Below are 19,888 nucleotides of genomic sequence, written 5' to 3' on the forward strand. Positions count from 1 at the left end.
CTTGGCAAAATGTCAAGCATGAGTAGAGACCTGATAAGACTCCTTCTATAAAATTAATTTGGAATAACTTTAGGTTTCATTTCAGTGCTAAGAGAAGGTTAGGGTCAGTTTTTTTCTCTCCTTCTGAAGTGATGCCCTGATTCCTTTTTACATTTCTATAATAAGCTTCTATGAATTCCAATAAAATAATCACCTGCAGGATTCATTTTTATTGCCCTAGACAAATGCATCATCTTTACTCCAATTTAGAAAAAGCATTGCCGCCATGTGTGTAATAGTTCAGATCCTCTAAAAAAAAAAATTGAACAGTCATTTAATTTAACAGCAAGGCTTTTCTCCATCAAAAGGCTAGACACATCACCATTATCCAGGTTTTTCTTAATTACAGCATATGGCAGGAAAAATTCTATAAATAATCATGCTTCTGCTGTAGTTCAAAAGTTGCCATCTCCCACTGGCTGTATGTAACTCCACAAAAGAATCTAGTACAAACTCTGGAAAAGAAATTGAAACATTATCTCACCTCAGGCATACTCCCTTCCCATCACCTTAGGACAGTAACCCAGGAAACAGGGTCCAGGTTGAGATCTTCTTCACCTAAAAGGGTTCAACTTCATAGCTCCCACTTCTGAGGAAAGACACTTAGCCATGTTATCTAATATTTAGCTTATGAGCAGGCCTATGTTATGGAGGCCACCAGATTGTCACTGAGGCATAAAAGCCTTTTGAGCTGAAACTCTACTCATGGGCTCTGCTATTGACACTGACATAGCCATTTTATGCATCCTGCTCATGAACTCAGTAGGAAAACACTAGGGAGAAAAAAATGAATGAGGTTTAATTTTTATCCCTGCTGAACAGCTTTTCCCTTGAATTTGAATGACACTCACCAAGACAGTTTGCAAGGAAGAAACACAAGGTAAGGTTTTGTATTGCCAAGTAAGATAAAACACCCTAAGAGGTAATTTGGGGAGTTTGAGTCAGCATGCAGGTTCCTTGCTTCTGGGTCTTGGGCTCAAATCAAGTCCACAATGGTCAATTTTTGTCCTCTTGTGAGGTGCTGTATGTGAAGGTCTTGACTACCTCTAGGTTTAAATGTTAAGGTCCGCACCTGTCATGCTACCGTTTGCATGCCAGAAAAACATATTGTAACATCTACGCATGGATCAAGTGGCTTCTCTACTCTGGCACACAGAAATAATAACTCCCTGAGACTGTCAACAAAGACCCCACAGGTGTTTGGCAACATCTGACTGGACAGACCAAATGCCTGACTCACTTAGCTCTGCTCTGTCTGAAGCTGGGTGGGACAGCCTCTTTGTTTTGTTTAAGCCCCCAAATCGTTGAGTGTATTTAGACCATAGACACGCACTCAATGCACACATCTCATAGTATAACAGCCTAATGCACAGGGAATGGAAGAACTCTGATCCAACAACCTCCTTTTCACTTTGTAGAAGAATCTTAATACCTCTGTATACTGAAATCTGAAAGATTCCTGGAACCCTGAGGACAAATCATCAGATGTCATCAGGAGGAACATGGGTTGCCATACTTTACATAGTTCCCTGACTTTACTAAATCTGCAGCAATGCTACCAGCACCACTGTAGAAATTCCCTGTGCAGACAGAAAGTCCATGTTACATAGGCCACAAACAGCTGTCCTGCACTGGCAACTTTCAAGATCTATCCATGTTTCCAGGACTGAATAGATGAGCATAACCAGTGTATACATCATTCGGTTCAAACCTTCATGAGGCTGTTCTTTTTATACTGCTTCCATTCAGAATGAATTTGGTGCTTTCAAAGTTGGGCATTAATTGTTCCTTAATAAGATATCATCATAAAACACGCAATTTAGTGCTTCGTTTCTTCCAATTTCCATATAGGAATCTGACTCTGCTAAATTCAAGCTTTAATCCCCCTGGCCCTTCTTGTAAATGGTGCTATAGACTATGAAGGGTTACCGACCCATAACAAATAAATTAATAAGCTTGTGTAATTATATTTGGGTCATTTTATTTCAAACCATGAAATCAAAAGCTCTGTTCACATTAGTGCAGGAATTGCTGTAACCGGCCATTGGGGCTCCCTTGATACACCATCTGTGAATGCAGCAAACTGGCACATGTTGGACAGAAAGAATCCATGCTCATAGCTAGCGTGCATGATTTTTTTCCATTACCTTTGCTGGACATAGGCCTCAAATCCTATTTCTATCCACTCCCTGTCTCAAAAGAGTAGTTCTGCCTTACACCATGATCTTTGTCTTTTGCAGTCAACAGTTGCTGAAGAGTATTCACATCACTATCAATTGGTAGATCAGATTATCTGGCCTTCCACTATCTTGGGGTGAAGGGCAGAACATACATGCACAGCCGCAAAGGGGACTCCTAGAATGCTTACTAAGCAGGGCTGTTCTTCCCATGGGAAAATGTATCGTAGCACTGTTGTTTATCCCGTTCCTCTTGGCCTCCTATACATCTTCTGATAAAAGGAAATGCTCTTTCTCACAGCTTGAGTTGTTGGAGGTCCTTACTTGGCTCTTCTTCCTATGTAGCACAACTTCCCTTCTTACCTCCTTCCACCCTGGACCCTCATTGTTGCTTTGTCTTTGACTTTTTGCTCTTGGATCCCTTTTACCTCACAATCACCTTAAACTGGAGGCCTGGGAAATTTCTGCAACTTGCATTGCTGCTGTCCACAGGAATCTAACTGAGCTTGAAAAACAGTTCTGACTTCCAGACCTTGTAATGTGGTCACAGAAGATAAGGCTGGTAGGGTTGACTTCTAAGTTACTATGGTCATGGCTATAGACACCCTGACATCTGTAATCCTGTGGCATGGAGCTATGAAGGCGGTTATTCCTGCTCCTGCTGCATGTTTGAAGGGCCAAAACAAGACAGTCATTCCATGTATTTCCCTGCTTCATGGACTCATGGAATACTGGTTTTGCCCATAGCTAACAAAATTCTGGACAGCTTTTCAATTGACTGAACACCTGGCATCTCTTGAAAAGACAGCTGCACACAGCTGCCTTGTGAGGTAGGCCAGCTGGCATTTTCTGGGTGTGAATTGGCCACACACCATGACAATGAAGATGGGGAGCATGCGAGGATCCTAGCTGTGAAAACAGAAGTGGAAATCTCTCCAGAATGGAACATTAGTTCACTGCATCTCTTATGATATATTAGTAAAAAAATGGTAGAGACAAGAATCTATCACTGCATAGACTTCACAAAGTTAGCAGGACTACACATGAATATGCATTAGCAACACAATAACCTTTAGACAACGAGTTAATTCATCAGTGGCTGTAAATGTGACAGCCCTTATGCAACCTCTGTATAATAAGTCTCAAAAATGGTTGCTCCTGGATGCACCAAAGGAAAGATCATGCTGTATGTGTGCTGTGCTTTTTCTAAGCATCTGCTGCTAGCCCTGTCAGCCCAGTATATTGAGCTAGATGGCCCTGTAGTCACGGAGAAGAGTACTCGTGTCCTTCTAAAGAAGGATCTATGGGGAGATAAGTTACGGTGACAGAAAAATTACATATCTTTCCCAGCTACTTTACAGAAGAAATGCTTCAATTCTGTCCTCAGTAAGCTAGCTGGAGTTCCCACTCGCTGCAGTGCAACTTGTAGTTGAATAGCTGAGGGCAGACCTTCTGGCATTCACATTTCTATATGCTTAACTTAAATGAGAATAATTTACCTATCTGGAGTTTTGGATGCAGTTACTTCATACAAGGCTGATTTTTTAGCAGATATAGCTACTTTGTGCTTATAAAGTTAGCAATTATTTTGGCATGGGAGGTTTTGTGTGCAAGAAAGCTGCTGAAAGAAAATATGAACCAGAAATGGAAGTCTAACCAGAAATGAAAATAGCTGTCAGCCTCCAGCACAACATCCCAAAAGTTTAAGTGTATGGGCATCACCCTTTCAAATTTAAACCATACAGAGTTTGGCAAGAGAGAGAAATAAACGGCTCTTGTGTCACATTAAAGGAGACACAAAACCACGATTTTGTCACGTGGTGACTTCCCTCGAACATCTTTTTCCTTTGTGTCTAGCCCTTACAAGTACTGTAGGTCGTGGGGGACACCGAGTCCATCGCAGACCAGGTGAATCAGCCAACAGGGGGCAGCCGGAGGACAGGAATTAGCATCAAAGCCCGACACCCCTTCACTTCAGAGCCCAGAAAAGCAACAGTCAGTCAGCCTACCAGGAGCCTGCTAGCTGGTCTCTAGACTGCTTCATCAGACAGACACCTCCCTCCCTGGCTCATCGTTTTGTTATGACACAGGAAGATGTCAGCCTTTTGTGGGACAAAAGGACATTCTTAGGAATGCAAAGGACTGAAATATCATCTCATACCCTGGCATGCTTCCAGGACACCAAGGATGTGCAGTCTCCTTAATCACAAGTCCTTTTTTGGTCCTGCTGCATTTTAAGAGTCTAGTCTGACTCAAAGATGATATCAAGTTCGCCTAAAGTAGCCTGGAGGATTTGCATTTGAAAGCCATCCAGCCCAAGCTTAACCAAACCAGTCTTCCTTAAATTAAAAACAAAAAGAAGGGTCTTGCTTGACAGTACTCTTCTGCTTCTCAGCTTTGACCTTGGGAGAGCACACTGATGTCTGCCTCCTGATAATATTTTTGGAAGGTACATTCCTTTTATTTGGGTCACGACATTAAGCAGACCACCAAAAGGACATACACAAGCTATTTTGGAAGGCTGTGTTTTTGCACTGCAGATGTAGTCACACAAGTGCACCTCTGCTTCAGAACATTATACCTACACTAAAAGCTGGTGTTCAGGGGAAAACAAATTAAACTGAAAAGTTTGGCACGGCCACTGGGCCAGTCACCGGGTCCAAGGGATGATTAGATTGCTACGGCATAATGTTGTCAGAGCATAATATTAGAGGCCCAACAAGTAGAGGATTTGCCTTAGGATCCTATACTGCGGTGGGCTTTGGGCCACATGTGACCACTTCTGATTTTCATCTCACACATGGCATAGTTACATTTTAAATAGAAATAAATGATAATTACCCTCCTTCCCGTGAAACAGGAGGAGTGAGGAAAGGAATGTTACCCAGTGAAATCACTAAAGCCTAGCTTTTCAAAATACTGGTACTGAACTCATCCTACTGTCACTTATTCTCAGCTGCCACAATTTTCCAATTATTTCCTAACCTTGAATTTTAAACTCAAGTCTTCTACCCTGTTTATGTGGTGAAGCAATTTTTTTTCCCCATCCACAGGACTTCCTATCCTCAACTGTTGTGTCTATGCTTATTGCTCCTCTTCTGAAGCATCTTATCTATTCACCTATTCTCATCTACTTGTCTTTTATCACCCACTATTTTCATATCCTTTTATATTCTTACATAAAAGATCTTTCCACTTCTCTCCTAACTTTACGTTTTTCAAACTCAATGTCAGAAACTCATTCCTACCCCATAACACTCGCCACTGCTAAACTCCATGTTTCTTGGCATCTTGTAGCTCTATTATTTGCCAGCAGACATAATGAAGACTGGGAGTCACAGGCACATTCAGATACACAGTAAGCGGAAAAGAAAATTTTAAGATAGTGGCAATTCAGCATTGATGTCACTTCAGTTCTGTCCCCATCATTAATTCTAAAGAGTCTTTCATCTCTGCATTATTGTGTTTTCAAACTCTATAAAGGAAGTTTCTCAAAATGCTTAAGCGATTCAGAGCACATATCCTAGTCAAAAAGCAATCAAGTCTCTTAAAAAAAATGCTGATGGCCAAAGCGTATTTGGAGGGTGGTTTCCTCTGTTCACTGCTCAAACTGCTACATGCTAGCTGAGCCATGAAGAGATGTCAGCTTCCTGGAAACCCACTTTATGAGCAAGTTCCATCGCCTGCCTGAAAACTGTTCAGTCAGCCAAAGCATTTGTTCCACTTCCTTTCTATTCTCTAAGGGACACAGCTGGCCCTGTCCTATGCTCCCTTAAACACCTCAGATTTGTGCATAGCTAGAAAAAGACATGCTCACTAGATTCTAGAGGCATTTGTTAACAATGTTAAAAAAAAAATAAGAGTGAGATACTCAAGGTCTGTCAGCGTAGGTGAAAGACTGAGGTGCCTCTAGCCCCAGAGAGTGAATTACGTGTTTCTTCACACCTTGTTGCTTCAAGCCAGCCCAGTTTATTGTCCATCAGTCATTGGTTGTCCATCCACCTCAGTGGGCACCGCACTGGGCCCCAAATCAATAACATATTTCAGAAATTCTCCTGAGAAAGAGCAGGAGCATTAGTAAAGCAGCACATGAATTAAAGCAGGCTTGATCCGCTTTAATGTGCACTCTCAGCCTGGGGCCCACTAAGAACCTTCTGATCACATAATCTGCCTATCTGGAGGATCTGTATATATACAATGAGATAATCCTGGTAATCTAGAGTGTAAATAATAGCATTATTATTTTATTCCCATAAATATTTGGAAAGATAGCTTTTCTGCTCCAGTACAATCTGATAGATAAAATCCCCACACTCACTGGAAAAGAAAAAAGACCTGCCAGAGAACTGCAGAAATGTAATAGAAATAAAAGCAAGGATAAAATGTCTCAGAAAGCAAAACACAGAAAGCAGAAACATTTTGACTGCATACATGTTTTCAAATCTTCAGGTATAATCAAAAATCACTGAGAAAAAAATACAGCTGATACTGGTTTATGAGAAGCATCAGAAAAGCATAATTGTATCCACACACTGTAGTTGTGTATCAGGAAGCCTTGGCCCATGGAAGGTAGGCGCAGAAGGCAAAAGGAGACTGAGGTGTAGCCAAGACAGAAGCAGAAAACTCCTTTTGTCCAAGGGAAGGAGACCTGGGAATACTGGGGCAGCAGGGGACAGAAGAGAAAGCGCGTAGCCAGAGAAGGGCAGCCCAGGTCTAGCATGCTGGTGAGTGATCACAGCAGTTGCAGTCCTATTCTGGTGCCCCTACAGAAATGCAGTATCTGCCTGAGCCCTACTTAGCCCATTATGTCACTAGTGAAGCCAAAGAAAAATGCTGACAGCTCAAGACAGGACTGAAGGATGGAGTGTTACTGATATAGTTCAACTGGTAAGAGTGGAAAGCCTAGTCCTCTCCCAGGGCAGCAACAACACCAGAGCAGGAGTGACTTCTGTTAATTAGGTAAGCTGTTTCTCCTAGCTGTTGCTGCTCTGAAGAAACAGACCTTTCATCTTTCCTAGTAGGAAGTAAGGAATTTCCCTCTGATCCTAAGGGAACTGCAGAAAGGACAAGAGGTCACTGCTGTGACAAAGCCACTGAAGTCTGGGAATAGCAGTTATTGACAAACATCTATCCAGTGAGTGCAGAATAATCCCCTAAACCATTGAGGGAAACTCAGGTCACTCACTGCACACACCTCTAGCTGTAGTTTATTAATGGTCTGAATATGTTTGCTGTTTCTACATAAGGGTAGTCTGTTCTAGTGAATTTGTTTTGCTATGTGTTTTTTTTTTTTTTTATAGTAAGATGAAATGATACTTATTTTGTCCAAAAAAAACCCCAAAAACTCTGCAGTGTAACCAGTTTCAGAGACTTCTGCAAGCTTCGCCCATATGGTGTAGATGGGGCTTGAAAGAGAAGAACTTCCTCTGCAGTCAGACACTCCTGTTTTACATTGTTTCTAAATTCTAACTTAATAGTGAGGGATATACCTATGAAGCAATTGGATTTATTTGAGAATTAACACTGGAAACTGGCTTCTTAGAGTTCCTGCCATTAGACTACAGCAAAACACTTTGTGATAAACCACAGTGCTACAGCTGAAATTGGACTTAAAGAATCATCTATATTATATACCATCTGCAGAACAGGAATTACTCACCAGGAGCTCTTGAGCTACAACAACAAAATAAATGTATACATTTCTGCCAGAAGGATTGTGCCAAGAAGAGCAGACTAACCAAGGAATATTTTCTGCTGCATGGTATTTACACAACTCTTATTATCGTTGTAGTCCCCCAAGTAACTCAGTTTTGCATATCTACCGAAAAGTATTCAGGGCACACGACATGAATCCTTAGCCTTATTTCATTCACAGTAAAGTTGGGATTTTATTTAGGTTATGGTTTTGGTTTGATCCACTTTAAAGACAAGGGACCATTTGCAAAAGCTGGATCGATTTTGCTTTTCAAATTCTCATGACATCCAGTGAAAGCTTAATCCAGCACTATTGAAGTCAGTGGAAGTTTTGCCAATGACTTCAATGGGGAGTAAGAATTTAATTATACACTACTGAGTACTGTCAGCATTTGATTCTGGTACTTGTAACACAGGATATGGGCCTAAACAGATTACAGTTGGTCCCCAAATGGCAGTACCATGGATTAAGCCCAGATGGAGGGTCTTTTTTTCCACAGAATTTGTTTCTAGAATCTAAACCCCAGGAAACTTGCTTTCTGTTTCCAAAGTATTCCCTTGGTCTGCAGGAGATGAATACCTGCGCTCCTTCTGTAGGTGCATTTTCCAGGAATAAATTCTTCCCTCTGAGTCCAGGTCACTAGCATCACAGGATGAAATAAAAAGTCATTATTGTCCTTTTATCTGATCCCTCCAGTTTCACTTCCCAAGCCTGCAGTCCCCTCCTTCTCAGCGCCATGAGGAGGATTGTATAAATCTTGTTCCTTCCCCGGGGAATTCCCACAAGCACTGTTCAGATACGTTAAGTTTACTTTAGTATTTAATTTCATTAGGATACCGAGTCTTTCATAAAAGCCAAGAAATTGTCTGGGTTTTTTGTGTTTTCAAGACAGGATGTTTACATTCTCAGCTTTCACCTAGTTTTCCAGGTTATCAAGATTTCTGTCAGGTAGGATATTACTTTTTTCTGCTCCCAGCTCTCCACACAATTATCTAAAGTGCTTTGTGTTTTCCCACATGGGGCCCACTTCTGATCTCCTTCACACAGGTTTTAATCTGCCTGCTAATGGAGTTACTTCTGATTTAGTTCACTTTGGCAAGGAATCACACCTTGAGCCTCCACAGAGCTGTAGTGGGCTTCAACTCTCTAACTGTGCTGCCTAGTGCTTTTGTCTTCCTTAAGGGCCCTCCTGGCGCCAAAGCCCCCCTCTCAGTGAAAGTCTCACCATCAGTCAGTTCTCACGTCATACCCTGAAGGTGATCAAAGAGGAGCACTGGGATCACAGGAAGAGGATGCAGCATGTGCTGTTACCTTCCACTCCATTTTCTTGTTGGCTGTGGCTTTCCCCTGCTGTCAGAATAAGAAGACAGAAAGTTTTACCCCAAACCCATATCTGCTGGTGCTTACACTGCACTGATTTTCATCTGTCTTTTCCACATTCACTCTGGGCACCCCATCTGGATCTTTCACTGAAAGAATAATCTCACCTGCTCAATAGATATCGGTTGTTTTGTTAGGGAAAAATCAGATGTGGTAAAGAAATTGAAGAGGTAATACTAGAGAAACATGAGATACATGGAACAGTTTCTTCTGGATGCATCAGTCTTGCATCTAATTACAGTCAATCAGCACCAGAATGAGCTTGATCTATTTCATGATGAACACATGGACTGAGAGTCCATTTTTAAGACAAGAGCAGTTTAATCCAAAAGTTAACACCCTGCAGAAGAAGATAAAGCAGATGAAAGATACCAAGCAGGATGTCAAATGTGTGTATTCTGCATTAAAGAAGTTTTCAATACTTCCATTTTGTAGGCCTTAAGTCAGAATAGATGTTGTGGTTAAATTAAAAATTAAACAGGAACACATTACTGTTAAAATCTGTATGCTTAATATCTGAGACCACCACTGAGGCTTCTTCTCTCTGTTGATTTACAAGATACATGGTTAGTTTTACAATCCAAGAACAGTCTCTAAAACAATGCACACATTTTACTAGTAGCATAAAATGTTCCTGATATTAGTATAATAAAATATTTTACTTGCAAATAAGCTTTTAAATGTTTCCTAAAGCAAGCAGTTAAAATGTGACTGCAAATGTAGTGCAACTTCCACTAGAATTTCTCCACATACCCATTCCTGGTTCAATCCATCACCCAAACAATGATTAGATCTTATATTTGGCAAAATAAGAATGAATGTTTTCAAAGGAGGAATAACAGGATAATCTGTCTGAATATCAGTTCAGACAACTTATCAAAAGAAATATTCCAGAGTTATCTCTAAAACCATCTTAGTTAAGAAGTGTTGCTGAAACTTCTTAATGAGAAATCACTAATGAAGGAGTCTACAAGGCAGGTGAGAGAGAGTCCATGAATAGAAATGTTCAGAACCCTCCTTAGGAGGCAGGGTAATTGGCTTTGAAGCCAACTTTTGCTTTCCAGAAGACAGAGGTGGAGCACTATGCCTGTTTTTGTCCATAGCCCCTCAATAACTGACCCCACATTTGTCTGTGTGACTGATGTGAACATCCTCATTTACAACAGCCAGATAAAAATTCAGGTTAACTTTCCCACTCTACCAAAAACAGTATGAACCTTTTAGTGCAGTGGAGGCTTGGAATCAGTATCATCCATTATTGACTTTGTAGCTAACTAATGGCTTTGCACATTATTAGCATTACTAGTATGAATATAGCTAATGGATATTAATATGATATGAAAAAGTACTCATTAAAACACTGTAAAATTCATTTGGTTTGTAATTAGCACTTTTGAAAGCCTAACTTCCTAACTAATGCGTTTATTTCACATATTTATAACTGCAAAATTATATGTACTCATTTTTACAGATTAGAGTTTCAAAAGAAATGTGCTCAGTATAATTCCAATATGCTTTTTATCTTTCCTTTCTTTCTCTTTTTCACATTTACAGAAGGTGCAAAGGAAGAAAATTTCAGCAGTATATCAGTGATGGAAAGCTAGCAGATGGAGCTCCTGCAAAACGCATTCTCCTGTCAGGAAGGGCAGGATGAAATAGGGCAAAATCCCATGTGGGAATACAGAGTTCCTGAGTGGAGTCCAAGGTGCCTGATCCTCTCTGTCCGAAATGCTTTAGCTTGGAGCAGTCACTTGGTTCACCAGTGCACTCAGGCTCTGCTGGATGAGCATCATGCATCAATAATGAGCTTTGTTGTAAGTATATCTTCAACACAAAGGCTTTTACTTCAAAGAAAAAATGATTCCCAATTCCCAAACACCATCATGGTGAAGATCCAGTTTCCTGATATAATCTGCTAGAAAGTGGTTGAATTTATTATATCCTGGAGGGGAAAAAACCCAAGCAATATCCACACCTCCTACATGTCCAAAATAAACAACCAAAAAGACCAACAAAAATCTAGCTGAGATAATCAGCAAAAACAGAGCTGAAGGATGGTTGGTGGAGAGCTAGGAGATGATATCACTTTAGCAAGGCCTTAACTGGGGAAAAAGGAAGAAAAATGCAACAAAAAATTCCTACATCTTCTTATTAAGTTTTGATTTTGTCAAAACTAGAAATACAGTTACGTTTTTTTGTTTGTGAGTGGGACATGTGAGACTGCCTGAGACCACGCTGTTGCCTGCAGTGACACCTCTGAGGACCATGAGCAGCAGAGGTCTTGCGCCACCCTGCAAGATCTCTGTCCAAGTTATATAGCCCTTGGTAAGGGGTGCTCTGCACAGTCCTGCAGTTGTGGCCCTTTAACTCAACCTCTCCATGAGCAGAGGATTCAACAGGAACACTTGGCTCTTCTAATCCTCCATCTCTGAAATGCTGTGGTCTCTGAACCCACCTCCACCATCAGCAGAGAGGGGCTCCTGCCACGCTGGCTGGGGTACAGCATGCTCCCAAGCTGCTTTGTGGCAGGCTAAGATGTTTATATTTGTATATCATTAACACAGAGACCCTTCAGCAGGAGGCTTTCCCTTGTTTTTCACATCTTTTAAGCAACTTTTCAGGTTCCTATGGAAAAAAATCTCCTCAATGCCTTATTGAGTTCATTTGAAATTCCAAAACTAATGAGGCTTTTGTCTCCCTCTTAACCTAAGAACTATTGTTACCTCTAAAAATAAAAGAGATAATCTGCTGAAAAGCTAAAAATACGGATCTCTGACAGCCTTTTCAGACCTTAACAGAGAAGATGATTGACACACTTGCACCTTTAATCTTCACAAATAGAATGCTAGGGCAGGAGCTCCTAAGCTCACCTCCCAGCAGCTCTTTCACCAGCTGCCTGCTGGTTTTCTCCCACTCTTAGGAGGGGACCAGCACAGTCTGGGGAGACAGTTAATGCTCAGAAGGTGATATTCATGAGGAAGCTATAACAATCACCCAAGAGTGCTTGTGCAACACTGTTTTCAAGAACAAGCTCTGTGGGTTTTTAGCAGGAAAAGCAGGGAGTGCTTTCAGATAGGAGTGCCAAGAAGTCCAGCTGTGTGCCTTCTGCCCAAATCCCCATGTCTCCAGGGCAAACAAAAGCTCTCCTGGAATACAGTGGATGCAGGGTGCAGACTGAGTGAGTTGCTTCATGTTTTGAATTGAAAAGGACAGTAAAAAAAGTAGACCTAGTTAATAGTACCAAAAAGCTCACCAATTTATCATAAAGAAGGCTTGAATAGTCACAGTGCAGTGAGCAAAAGTGTCCATTTTTCCAAAGCTTGCTAGTGAAAACACAGTCAAACGTTTGCTAGCTTTACTAATAGCAAAGTTGTATTGGGTGTCCACAGCAAGCTGTTGGCAGTGGCAGAGCTACAGGGGTGGGTTCTGGGAGAAGAGACCAGGAACTGCCCAGTGCCAGACACATCTGACTCCAGCTGGCTCCAGCAGACCCATTGCAGGACATAGATGAGTCCATCAGGTGGTGCCTCTGTGACAGGGTATCACAGAGAGCGTGAGAGGGGGCACCAGCGAGAGAGAGAACAAGGAATGAGAAACAACAGAGTGAACACCAAGGTCACAGGAGGAGCTCCAGGGTGCAACAGATATTCCTGAAGGAACTGCAGCCCATGGAGAGCCCATGAAGCAGCAAATATTTCCTGAAGGACTGCAGCCTGTGAGGAGAGCCCCCATCAAAGCACCAAAAAAAGTGTGGGAGGGAAGGAGTAGGAGAAAGCAATCACTGAACCTCTTTGTTGTGACCATAAGTGCCCCCTGCACTGCTTGGGGAGCAGGTACATGAGTCTGGAGTGAAAGAGTGAGGTTGGGCCTGGGAGGAAGGAGAGAAAGGGTGTTGTCTATCTTCGTGTCTTACTACCAGAATCTATTTTAATTTGCAATAAATTAAATTAACTTTCTCCAAGTTGAGTCGCTTCTGCCTGCAACAGTAACTGGTCAGCAATTTCTTTGTCTTTATCATGACCTACAAGCTTTATCACCCTATTTTCTCCCCTTGCCCTGCTGAGAGGGGTCGTGAGTGAGCAGCTGGGTGGGAGTTTGGCTGTTTGCCAGGGCTGACCCACCAGAAAAGTGAACCAGTCATAACATGTCAAACATGCAGAAGCACATGGACTTTCTCAACCTGTAGCCTCCACAAAAGGACATATTTTGTCTCAACCAAAGGAAATATTGGGAAAGGCAAGGGTTATTTCACAGATATATTCTACAGACATTAAAAAAAAAAAAAAAAAAAAAAAAAAAAAGATGATTACCTAGGGGAAATACCAGTTCCAGCCTTTGCTGACTACTTGGAGGAAGAAGAGGTGCCTGCATGCTCCCTGAATCCCCTGTCTTTCTGCTGTCCCATCTTTTAGAAATGACTGAAGAGTGGAGGACAATTGAAGATTCTCCAGCAATGACACCTTTTAGAGACTCTGATTCTAACAATATCTTGTTTACTACAAGTTGTATTCTTTCCACATAAGATGTGAACTTGCTTCCAAGTCCTGATCTCATTTCAACTAGACTTCTGAGATATAGCAAGTTTTCCTAGCTCTCACTGCCATGGGACAATTTAGTTGCTTCTTCTAGCAGAAGAGGGATCCTAAACCCTCTTTCTATGGGCAGCTGCATTTAGTTATTTTTAGTCTAAAATCTTTCAAATGTGAACCTGTCTCTTTCGTAGGTTCCGATTTCAGGAGGGCCACAAAAATTATCAGAAAGCTGGAGCAACCTCTCCTATGAAGACAGGCTGAGAGAGTTGGGGTTGTTCTGCCTGGAGAAGAGAAAGCTCCAGGGAGACCTTAAAGCAGGCTGCCAGTAGCTAAAGTGAGCCTACAAGAAAGCTGGGGAGGGACTTTTTACAAGGGCATGTAACGATAGGACAAGGGCTAATGGTTTTAAGCTGAAAGAAGATAGACTTAGATTAGATATTAGGAAGAAATTCTTTACTGTGAGGGTGGTGAGACATTGGAACAAGTTGCCCAGAGAAGTTCTGGATGATCCATCCCTTGGAAATGTTCAATGCCAGGTTGGATGGGGATTTGAGCAACCTGGTCTAGTGGAAGGTGTCCCTGCCCATGGCAGGGGGGATGGAACTAGATGATCTTTAAGGTCCCTTCCAACCCAAACCGTTCTGTGATTCTGATTCTCCAAAGCTAGCAGTACACAGAAGGATGTCCTTCACCTTCTCCAACCTCTTCGACAATAACAAGGCTGCAATGGGGAGGACAGTAATCAAGGAAGATTCCCTCCCCTAAACACTCATTCTGGGGACTGAGGGGAAGATGAGAGAGAATATTTCTCCTTTCCAGAAGACTGCTTGTGCTGCAGAGCCATTTCCAACACAGAATTCCCCAAGCCTGCACAAGGTTCCATGAATTAATCTCTAACTCATTTGTACGCTAGAATGTTTCCATCCATTTAGGCTATCAAGGGATTTGTGATGCTTCTAATGTGTCATTATAAAGTCCTTTAGAGTATTTCAATCCTGCTTTAAACTCCTCAAAGAACTTTAACTGTGTGGTGCAAATTTATGAAGTCCATATGAAAGATGTCAAGCTCATGATAAAAGTCAGAGATAATCCAGAAAAAAAAAATTAATTGGACTACAAATTACTTTCAGTGTTCCTGTCTTTTCCCAGTGGAAGAAATAACTCCAGAATCCCTCCAGAGCAAATCTCCTGACAGAAGTTAGACAACCTACCTTGTACATCTGTGTACATTCTGAAGTCAGTGGTCACTTCCACCAAATCCTGCATTAAAGACTTTCTGCTCTCCAACATGATCTTGTCAAGTTCTACAAGATACACAGGGTTGGCATTAGTGTCAGACCAGATTGTCTTTAGAAAAGCCAGGTTGTTTCTGCAGGTCATGTTTGAGCTGGTGGATTTCTGCCTTTTCAACGAACACCGAGTCAACGGCAAATCTTGTCTGAGGCTGGGCACCAGCTCTGTGACTTTTGCAATAGAAATGGAAACCAAGTGTTGTGTGTTCACTGTTGACAGAGACTGTGTGGCACTAATGCATTAGTTGTATCGTACCAGCTACAACCTCTTGTTTGAATCATACTTTGGGTAGTTGTACTCTGGCCCTTCACACTCCTTACCATCTCAAAGCAACAAGATAATCTCGAACTTGTAGACGTTGCTGTGGGTTGTCAGAGGAATTCTTCTGACCACTCCCAGAATGGCCACCTGACATACGTGAAGTAGAACATTTATAAATGCTTTGAAAGTGCAGGATATTGGTCAATATGTAATTACTTTTACATTCTATCTAATTTCAACATTATTTCTATTATGCTAGCAGAACCGCAATAAAGATTAAATCACTTGTTTCAGTTTCACTTTACTAACATGGTATCCTGTGTTTTGTAATAAAAGGGAAAAATTACTTCTGACTTGCTTCTTGTATCTTTTTTGATAATCTGATGATGATTTTTGGAAATAAGCTTCCATTCCATAGAATGGCAGTGCATTTCCCCAAACCTGTTATTTCTCTCCCAAATCAAATGTTTGTTCTCTTTCTCATACATGAATCATGCAAATCTGTTGTTTCCTGTGGGCTTCTCTCCATTAAAGGAAGATTAAATGAGGTGGGCAGGATATCTAGAATACCTCTACAGCATGGCTATCTAAGCAAGTTTAGTCTTAAATAGTATGCAGTCTTGCAGGGCAGGAGTCTGTTCTCAAGTTGTGTGGTTACTAACCCTTCCATGAGCCGGTCCTCTAATCTCAGGGATGTCGTGTATGAGTTGACGTGTCCTGTAGTATCACCCTCTACAGCTCTCCTGAGTCTTCTAGGACTTTCTCTGCTGGCCTTCAGGTCCTCTTCAGGCCAATTTGCAGGCTAACATCAGAGGAATGCTGTTCTTTCTCCTCCTCTCTCCAGCTAATGATTTTTAAAGCCATTCATTTCACTTTGCATTTGACATGAAGGCAAGGAAGTACATTTTCAACATCACCTATTGGGTAAGTAATAAAAGCCTGAGGCATTAAACACACACACGTTTTTCCTTAGCCTTTGCCAAGTTATGTGCAATAAAACAATTTGACTGTCCTTGACCACACTTGATTGTTGACTATCAGAGTAGCATAAGATACCCCTCAGACATTCTGATTACATTATACAGTGAGATTATATTAAATATGTCCTACAATTTTGGCTGGGACAGCAGCTAACCGTGAAGACAGTGGAACCTTTGATTGTGAGATATTTCCTTTCTCTGTCCTATTTAAGAGTAAGATCTTGTGTGAATTCTTCATAAGATCTCCTGACAGTTCACATTTATTGTTTTCTTTAGCCTACATTTGTGTGCTGCATATGTGGGCAAGCCTGCCCCACAGTGACCCATGCTCCCAAACAAGCTCTGTTTAAACATCATGCTGATGTCTGTGTGAAACAGAGTGATTTTAATAGGCTTGCTCAGTGACAAAAATCCATTTCACATCTTCTCTGGCCCACTCTTTTCCATTTAATCACTCAATAGAGTGCAAAGGGCTTACATGATGCATCCCTTGGAAAGGAATGCATACTTATACCCTGTTTGATTTTTATTTTTTAGATGCTTTTATAAAACTAAGCTAACCCAGCTATAACAAAAAGATCTTTCATCTGACATTTGTCATTCACATTCATTTCTCATTAACTCACTGATATTGAGAACAATCACTGGCTCACAAAATAGAGTAAAATTCACCTTAATAACATCTGCAGGAAAATTGTATCCCTGCTGTAATATCTACATTTCTGTTTAACAATGTGATTCAAGCCATAAGAAGACACACACTTGCTTCTGATTTTTAAAGGCAGAAACAAAAAATCATCTTCTCCTGCTGATGAAAAACTCATCGATTCCTTTTTTGTTTTAACTATGACCTTCAATGAAACTTCATTCATAACCAACAGAAGACAAATACCAGTAACGCTGAAAACGCACATAGAAATTTGTAAAGACTGAGCCAAGCTCACCCTGGGGTTTTCTGAAGTTGTCCTCTGATATAGGCCATTGTAGTGGGAATTATGATGAAAAGGAGTTTGAGGGCAAAAACTAGCTGTCCCCCTGCCACACACACCTCCCTCAAGTCATAATTACAGACATATAAAAGGACATTCTGAAAAGTGGGCAAGGTCTGCTGAAAAAAGAGTGCCAAGGAAGGAACAGTGTATAGAGCACACCAATTCAGTACATTCCTCCTACATCCTCTGCCCATGAAAGCTGCAAAGCCATCACTGCTTAGAAGATGTGACAGGACAACCATCTCTTTGCCTTCCCAGAGAGTCTTCCAAGTAATCCACTGGGTTTGTTTGGGCAAGGAAACATATTACACCTTCCTACACTGACAATGTGACCCAATCTACTGGAATGCCTGAAAGTCTTTCTATTGATCTCAGTGTGCACTAAAGGGCCTCCTATCTTCATTGAAACATCCCTGTTAATAAATCTTGCAAGCCCAGCGTTATTTTTGTTTTACCAAGGAAGAAACGAAAATGAAGTTGAAGGACCTTTGGACAAGGTCATAGAGAGTTTCCTTACCAGAGTAGATTTCAGAAGCTAGTGACTCTTCATCTCATCCTCAAGTAACAAGCTGAAGCTGTTTTTTCATCAACTTTTCTAAAATCAATGCAACATTAAAAGCAAAAGGTAGCAGAGGCATCTGGACAGTGACAGCACTTAATTCAGCAACATGTGTATTGCTAATCTCATTATCTATATATCAAAAAAATATCTGTCTAGGTCCATCCATCTCTGAGGTGTCTTCCTTATTTTCCTGCCTGGAGCTCAACCATCATTATGAAATTAAGTGCATATTAGAATAAGTAAGTTTAACAAATCCTGTACAAATGGTTACTTGGCTATTCACATTGTTTGGCTGGATGTTATCAGTCTTTCATGCCATAAAGTCTAATTCTGAGAATCAGTTGCAAAGATTGGAAGGATTTTCTGCCCACGGACATCTGACCTTGAAGTTTTGAATTGCTGAGTAGGAGCTGAAACCTGACTGTTCATACATTCCCAATGCCCAAATTGTATAAAGAATGGAGTTTGCAATAAGTGTGAGGTTGAGACAGGCAAATGTTAAGTGTCAAGTACTACACTGAAATGCATGCATCTGGTAAAATAACAGTCTGTTGACGAAGTAGCAGACAACATTTTTTGTATCTGCTCTATTTTTAACATGCACATTTTAAATGAGGCTGTACCAGTTTGAGCAATCTTTTTTTCTCTCAAAGAGTCATTATTACCATAATTTGTTCCACAGTAAAATCAAATATTCGCTAATGTTTTTCATGTCAGAATGACAGGGGGGAATACTATTTTAGCACCACAGCAAATTCCATTAAATACAAGAAGAGTTTAAAGCCTTGTTGTGTATCTCAAACTCCCGTTTTTAATTAGATCTCTTGTATCCTTATTTTCCACCGGGTGTGGGAATTCTTCAGAGCCAAGCCCGTCTGGCAAAAGCACAAAACTTACTCACAGCCCATGGCTTTATTTGATTAATACGGAATTGTTACATATCATTGTGGACATAATGCAGCATCTGGACTCTTTTCCCCTCTCTTTCACTGTTCTTTCTCCCGCTAGCTTTAAGAAACAGTATTTTCCTTTTTATCTCTTCATCTAAAGTGTTACGTACTTCCATACACCAGCTTCTCCCCCTCCCCAGCTCCTCAAAACAAAGTTGTTTTTGAACTGCAGGCCCAGCACACGTAAGTCTGCAGAGATAATTTTTAATTTTATTTCTGTTCCACTGATGGTGGGGGTTGCATTTATCAAAGCAGAAACATACAAGAAACACCTTTCAGAGGTGATAGAATATAACTTCTGATTGCAAAATATAAAGAGGGTATTATTATGCCTTGCAGAAGGAGAGTGATAAGGCCACATATAGTAACTACTGAGAGATTGCAGTGCTGCAGAAACAGTGAAAGTCCTTGCTTTTATGTAATGGTTTGAATCAGCAATGCCTTTTGTGGGAAAGGCCAAGGTACTTAGCATGCTTTTACGTTTAGCCATTCCACTATCCAGCACATCTTCTTTTAAAATTGCATTTTGGAGAGATATTTGAGTTTAATCAATTCTGCTCGGTAATTTAAAAATAAATAATTGAATTAAAAAACACCCAAACCAAAAAATAACACATTCATCAGTCCATTAATTCCAGTCATCATAGGGAATCAGATATATCAGCTTGGCCTTTTGGAGAAGACAGTACTAATGATAGACTGACTAGGTCTTGCAAAGTGCGCTGCTAATACTTCAATGATCTCAGGACCGAAGCGAAGACAACACAACGTCGTGCTGTATTGGAGGGTTGCAGTGCCTCAGGAATCACTGCATCATTATTGCTGCACGCAGCAAGTATACTCCTGGACACGGAGAACAACAGAAATGGCAGTGATGAGGCACAAGCAAAGCGAGCCCTGTGTAGGTTAGCAGGCAGCCAGAAACAGCAAAGTAACTGTAAGCCCTGCTTTGCCTACAGCAGAGCCCTGGAAATTCATGCTCTTGGTGTGAATAAAATGGAAAGTCAGAATATCTATTGTGGCAAAT

Source organism: Falco cherrug, chromosome 6, assembly GCF_023634085.1.
Source record: "Falco cherrug isolate bFalChe1 chromosome 6, bFalChe1.pri, whole genome shotgun sequence".
In the NCBI taxonomy this organism is placed as follows: domain Eukaryota; kingdom Metazoa; phylum Chordata; class Aves; order Falconiformes; family Falconidae; genus Falco; species Falco cherrug.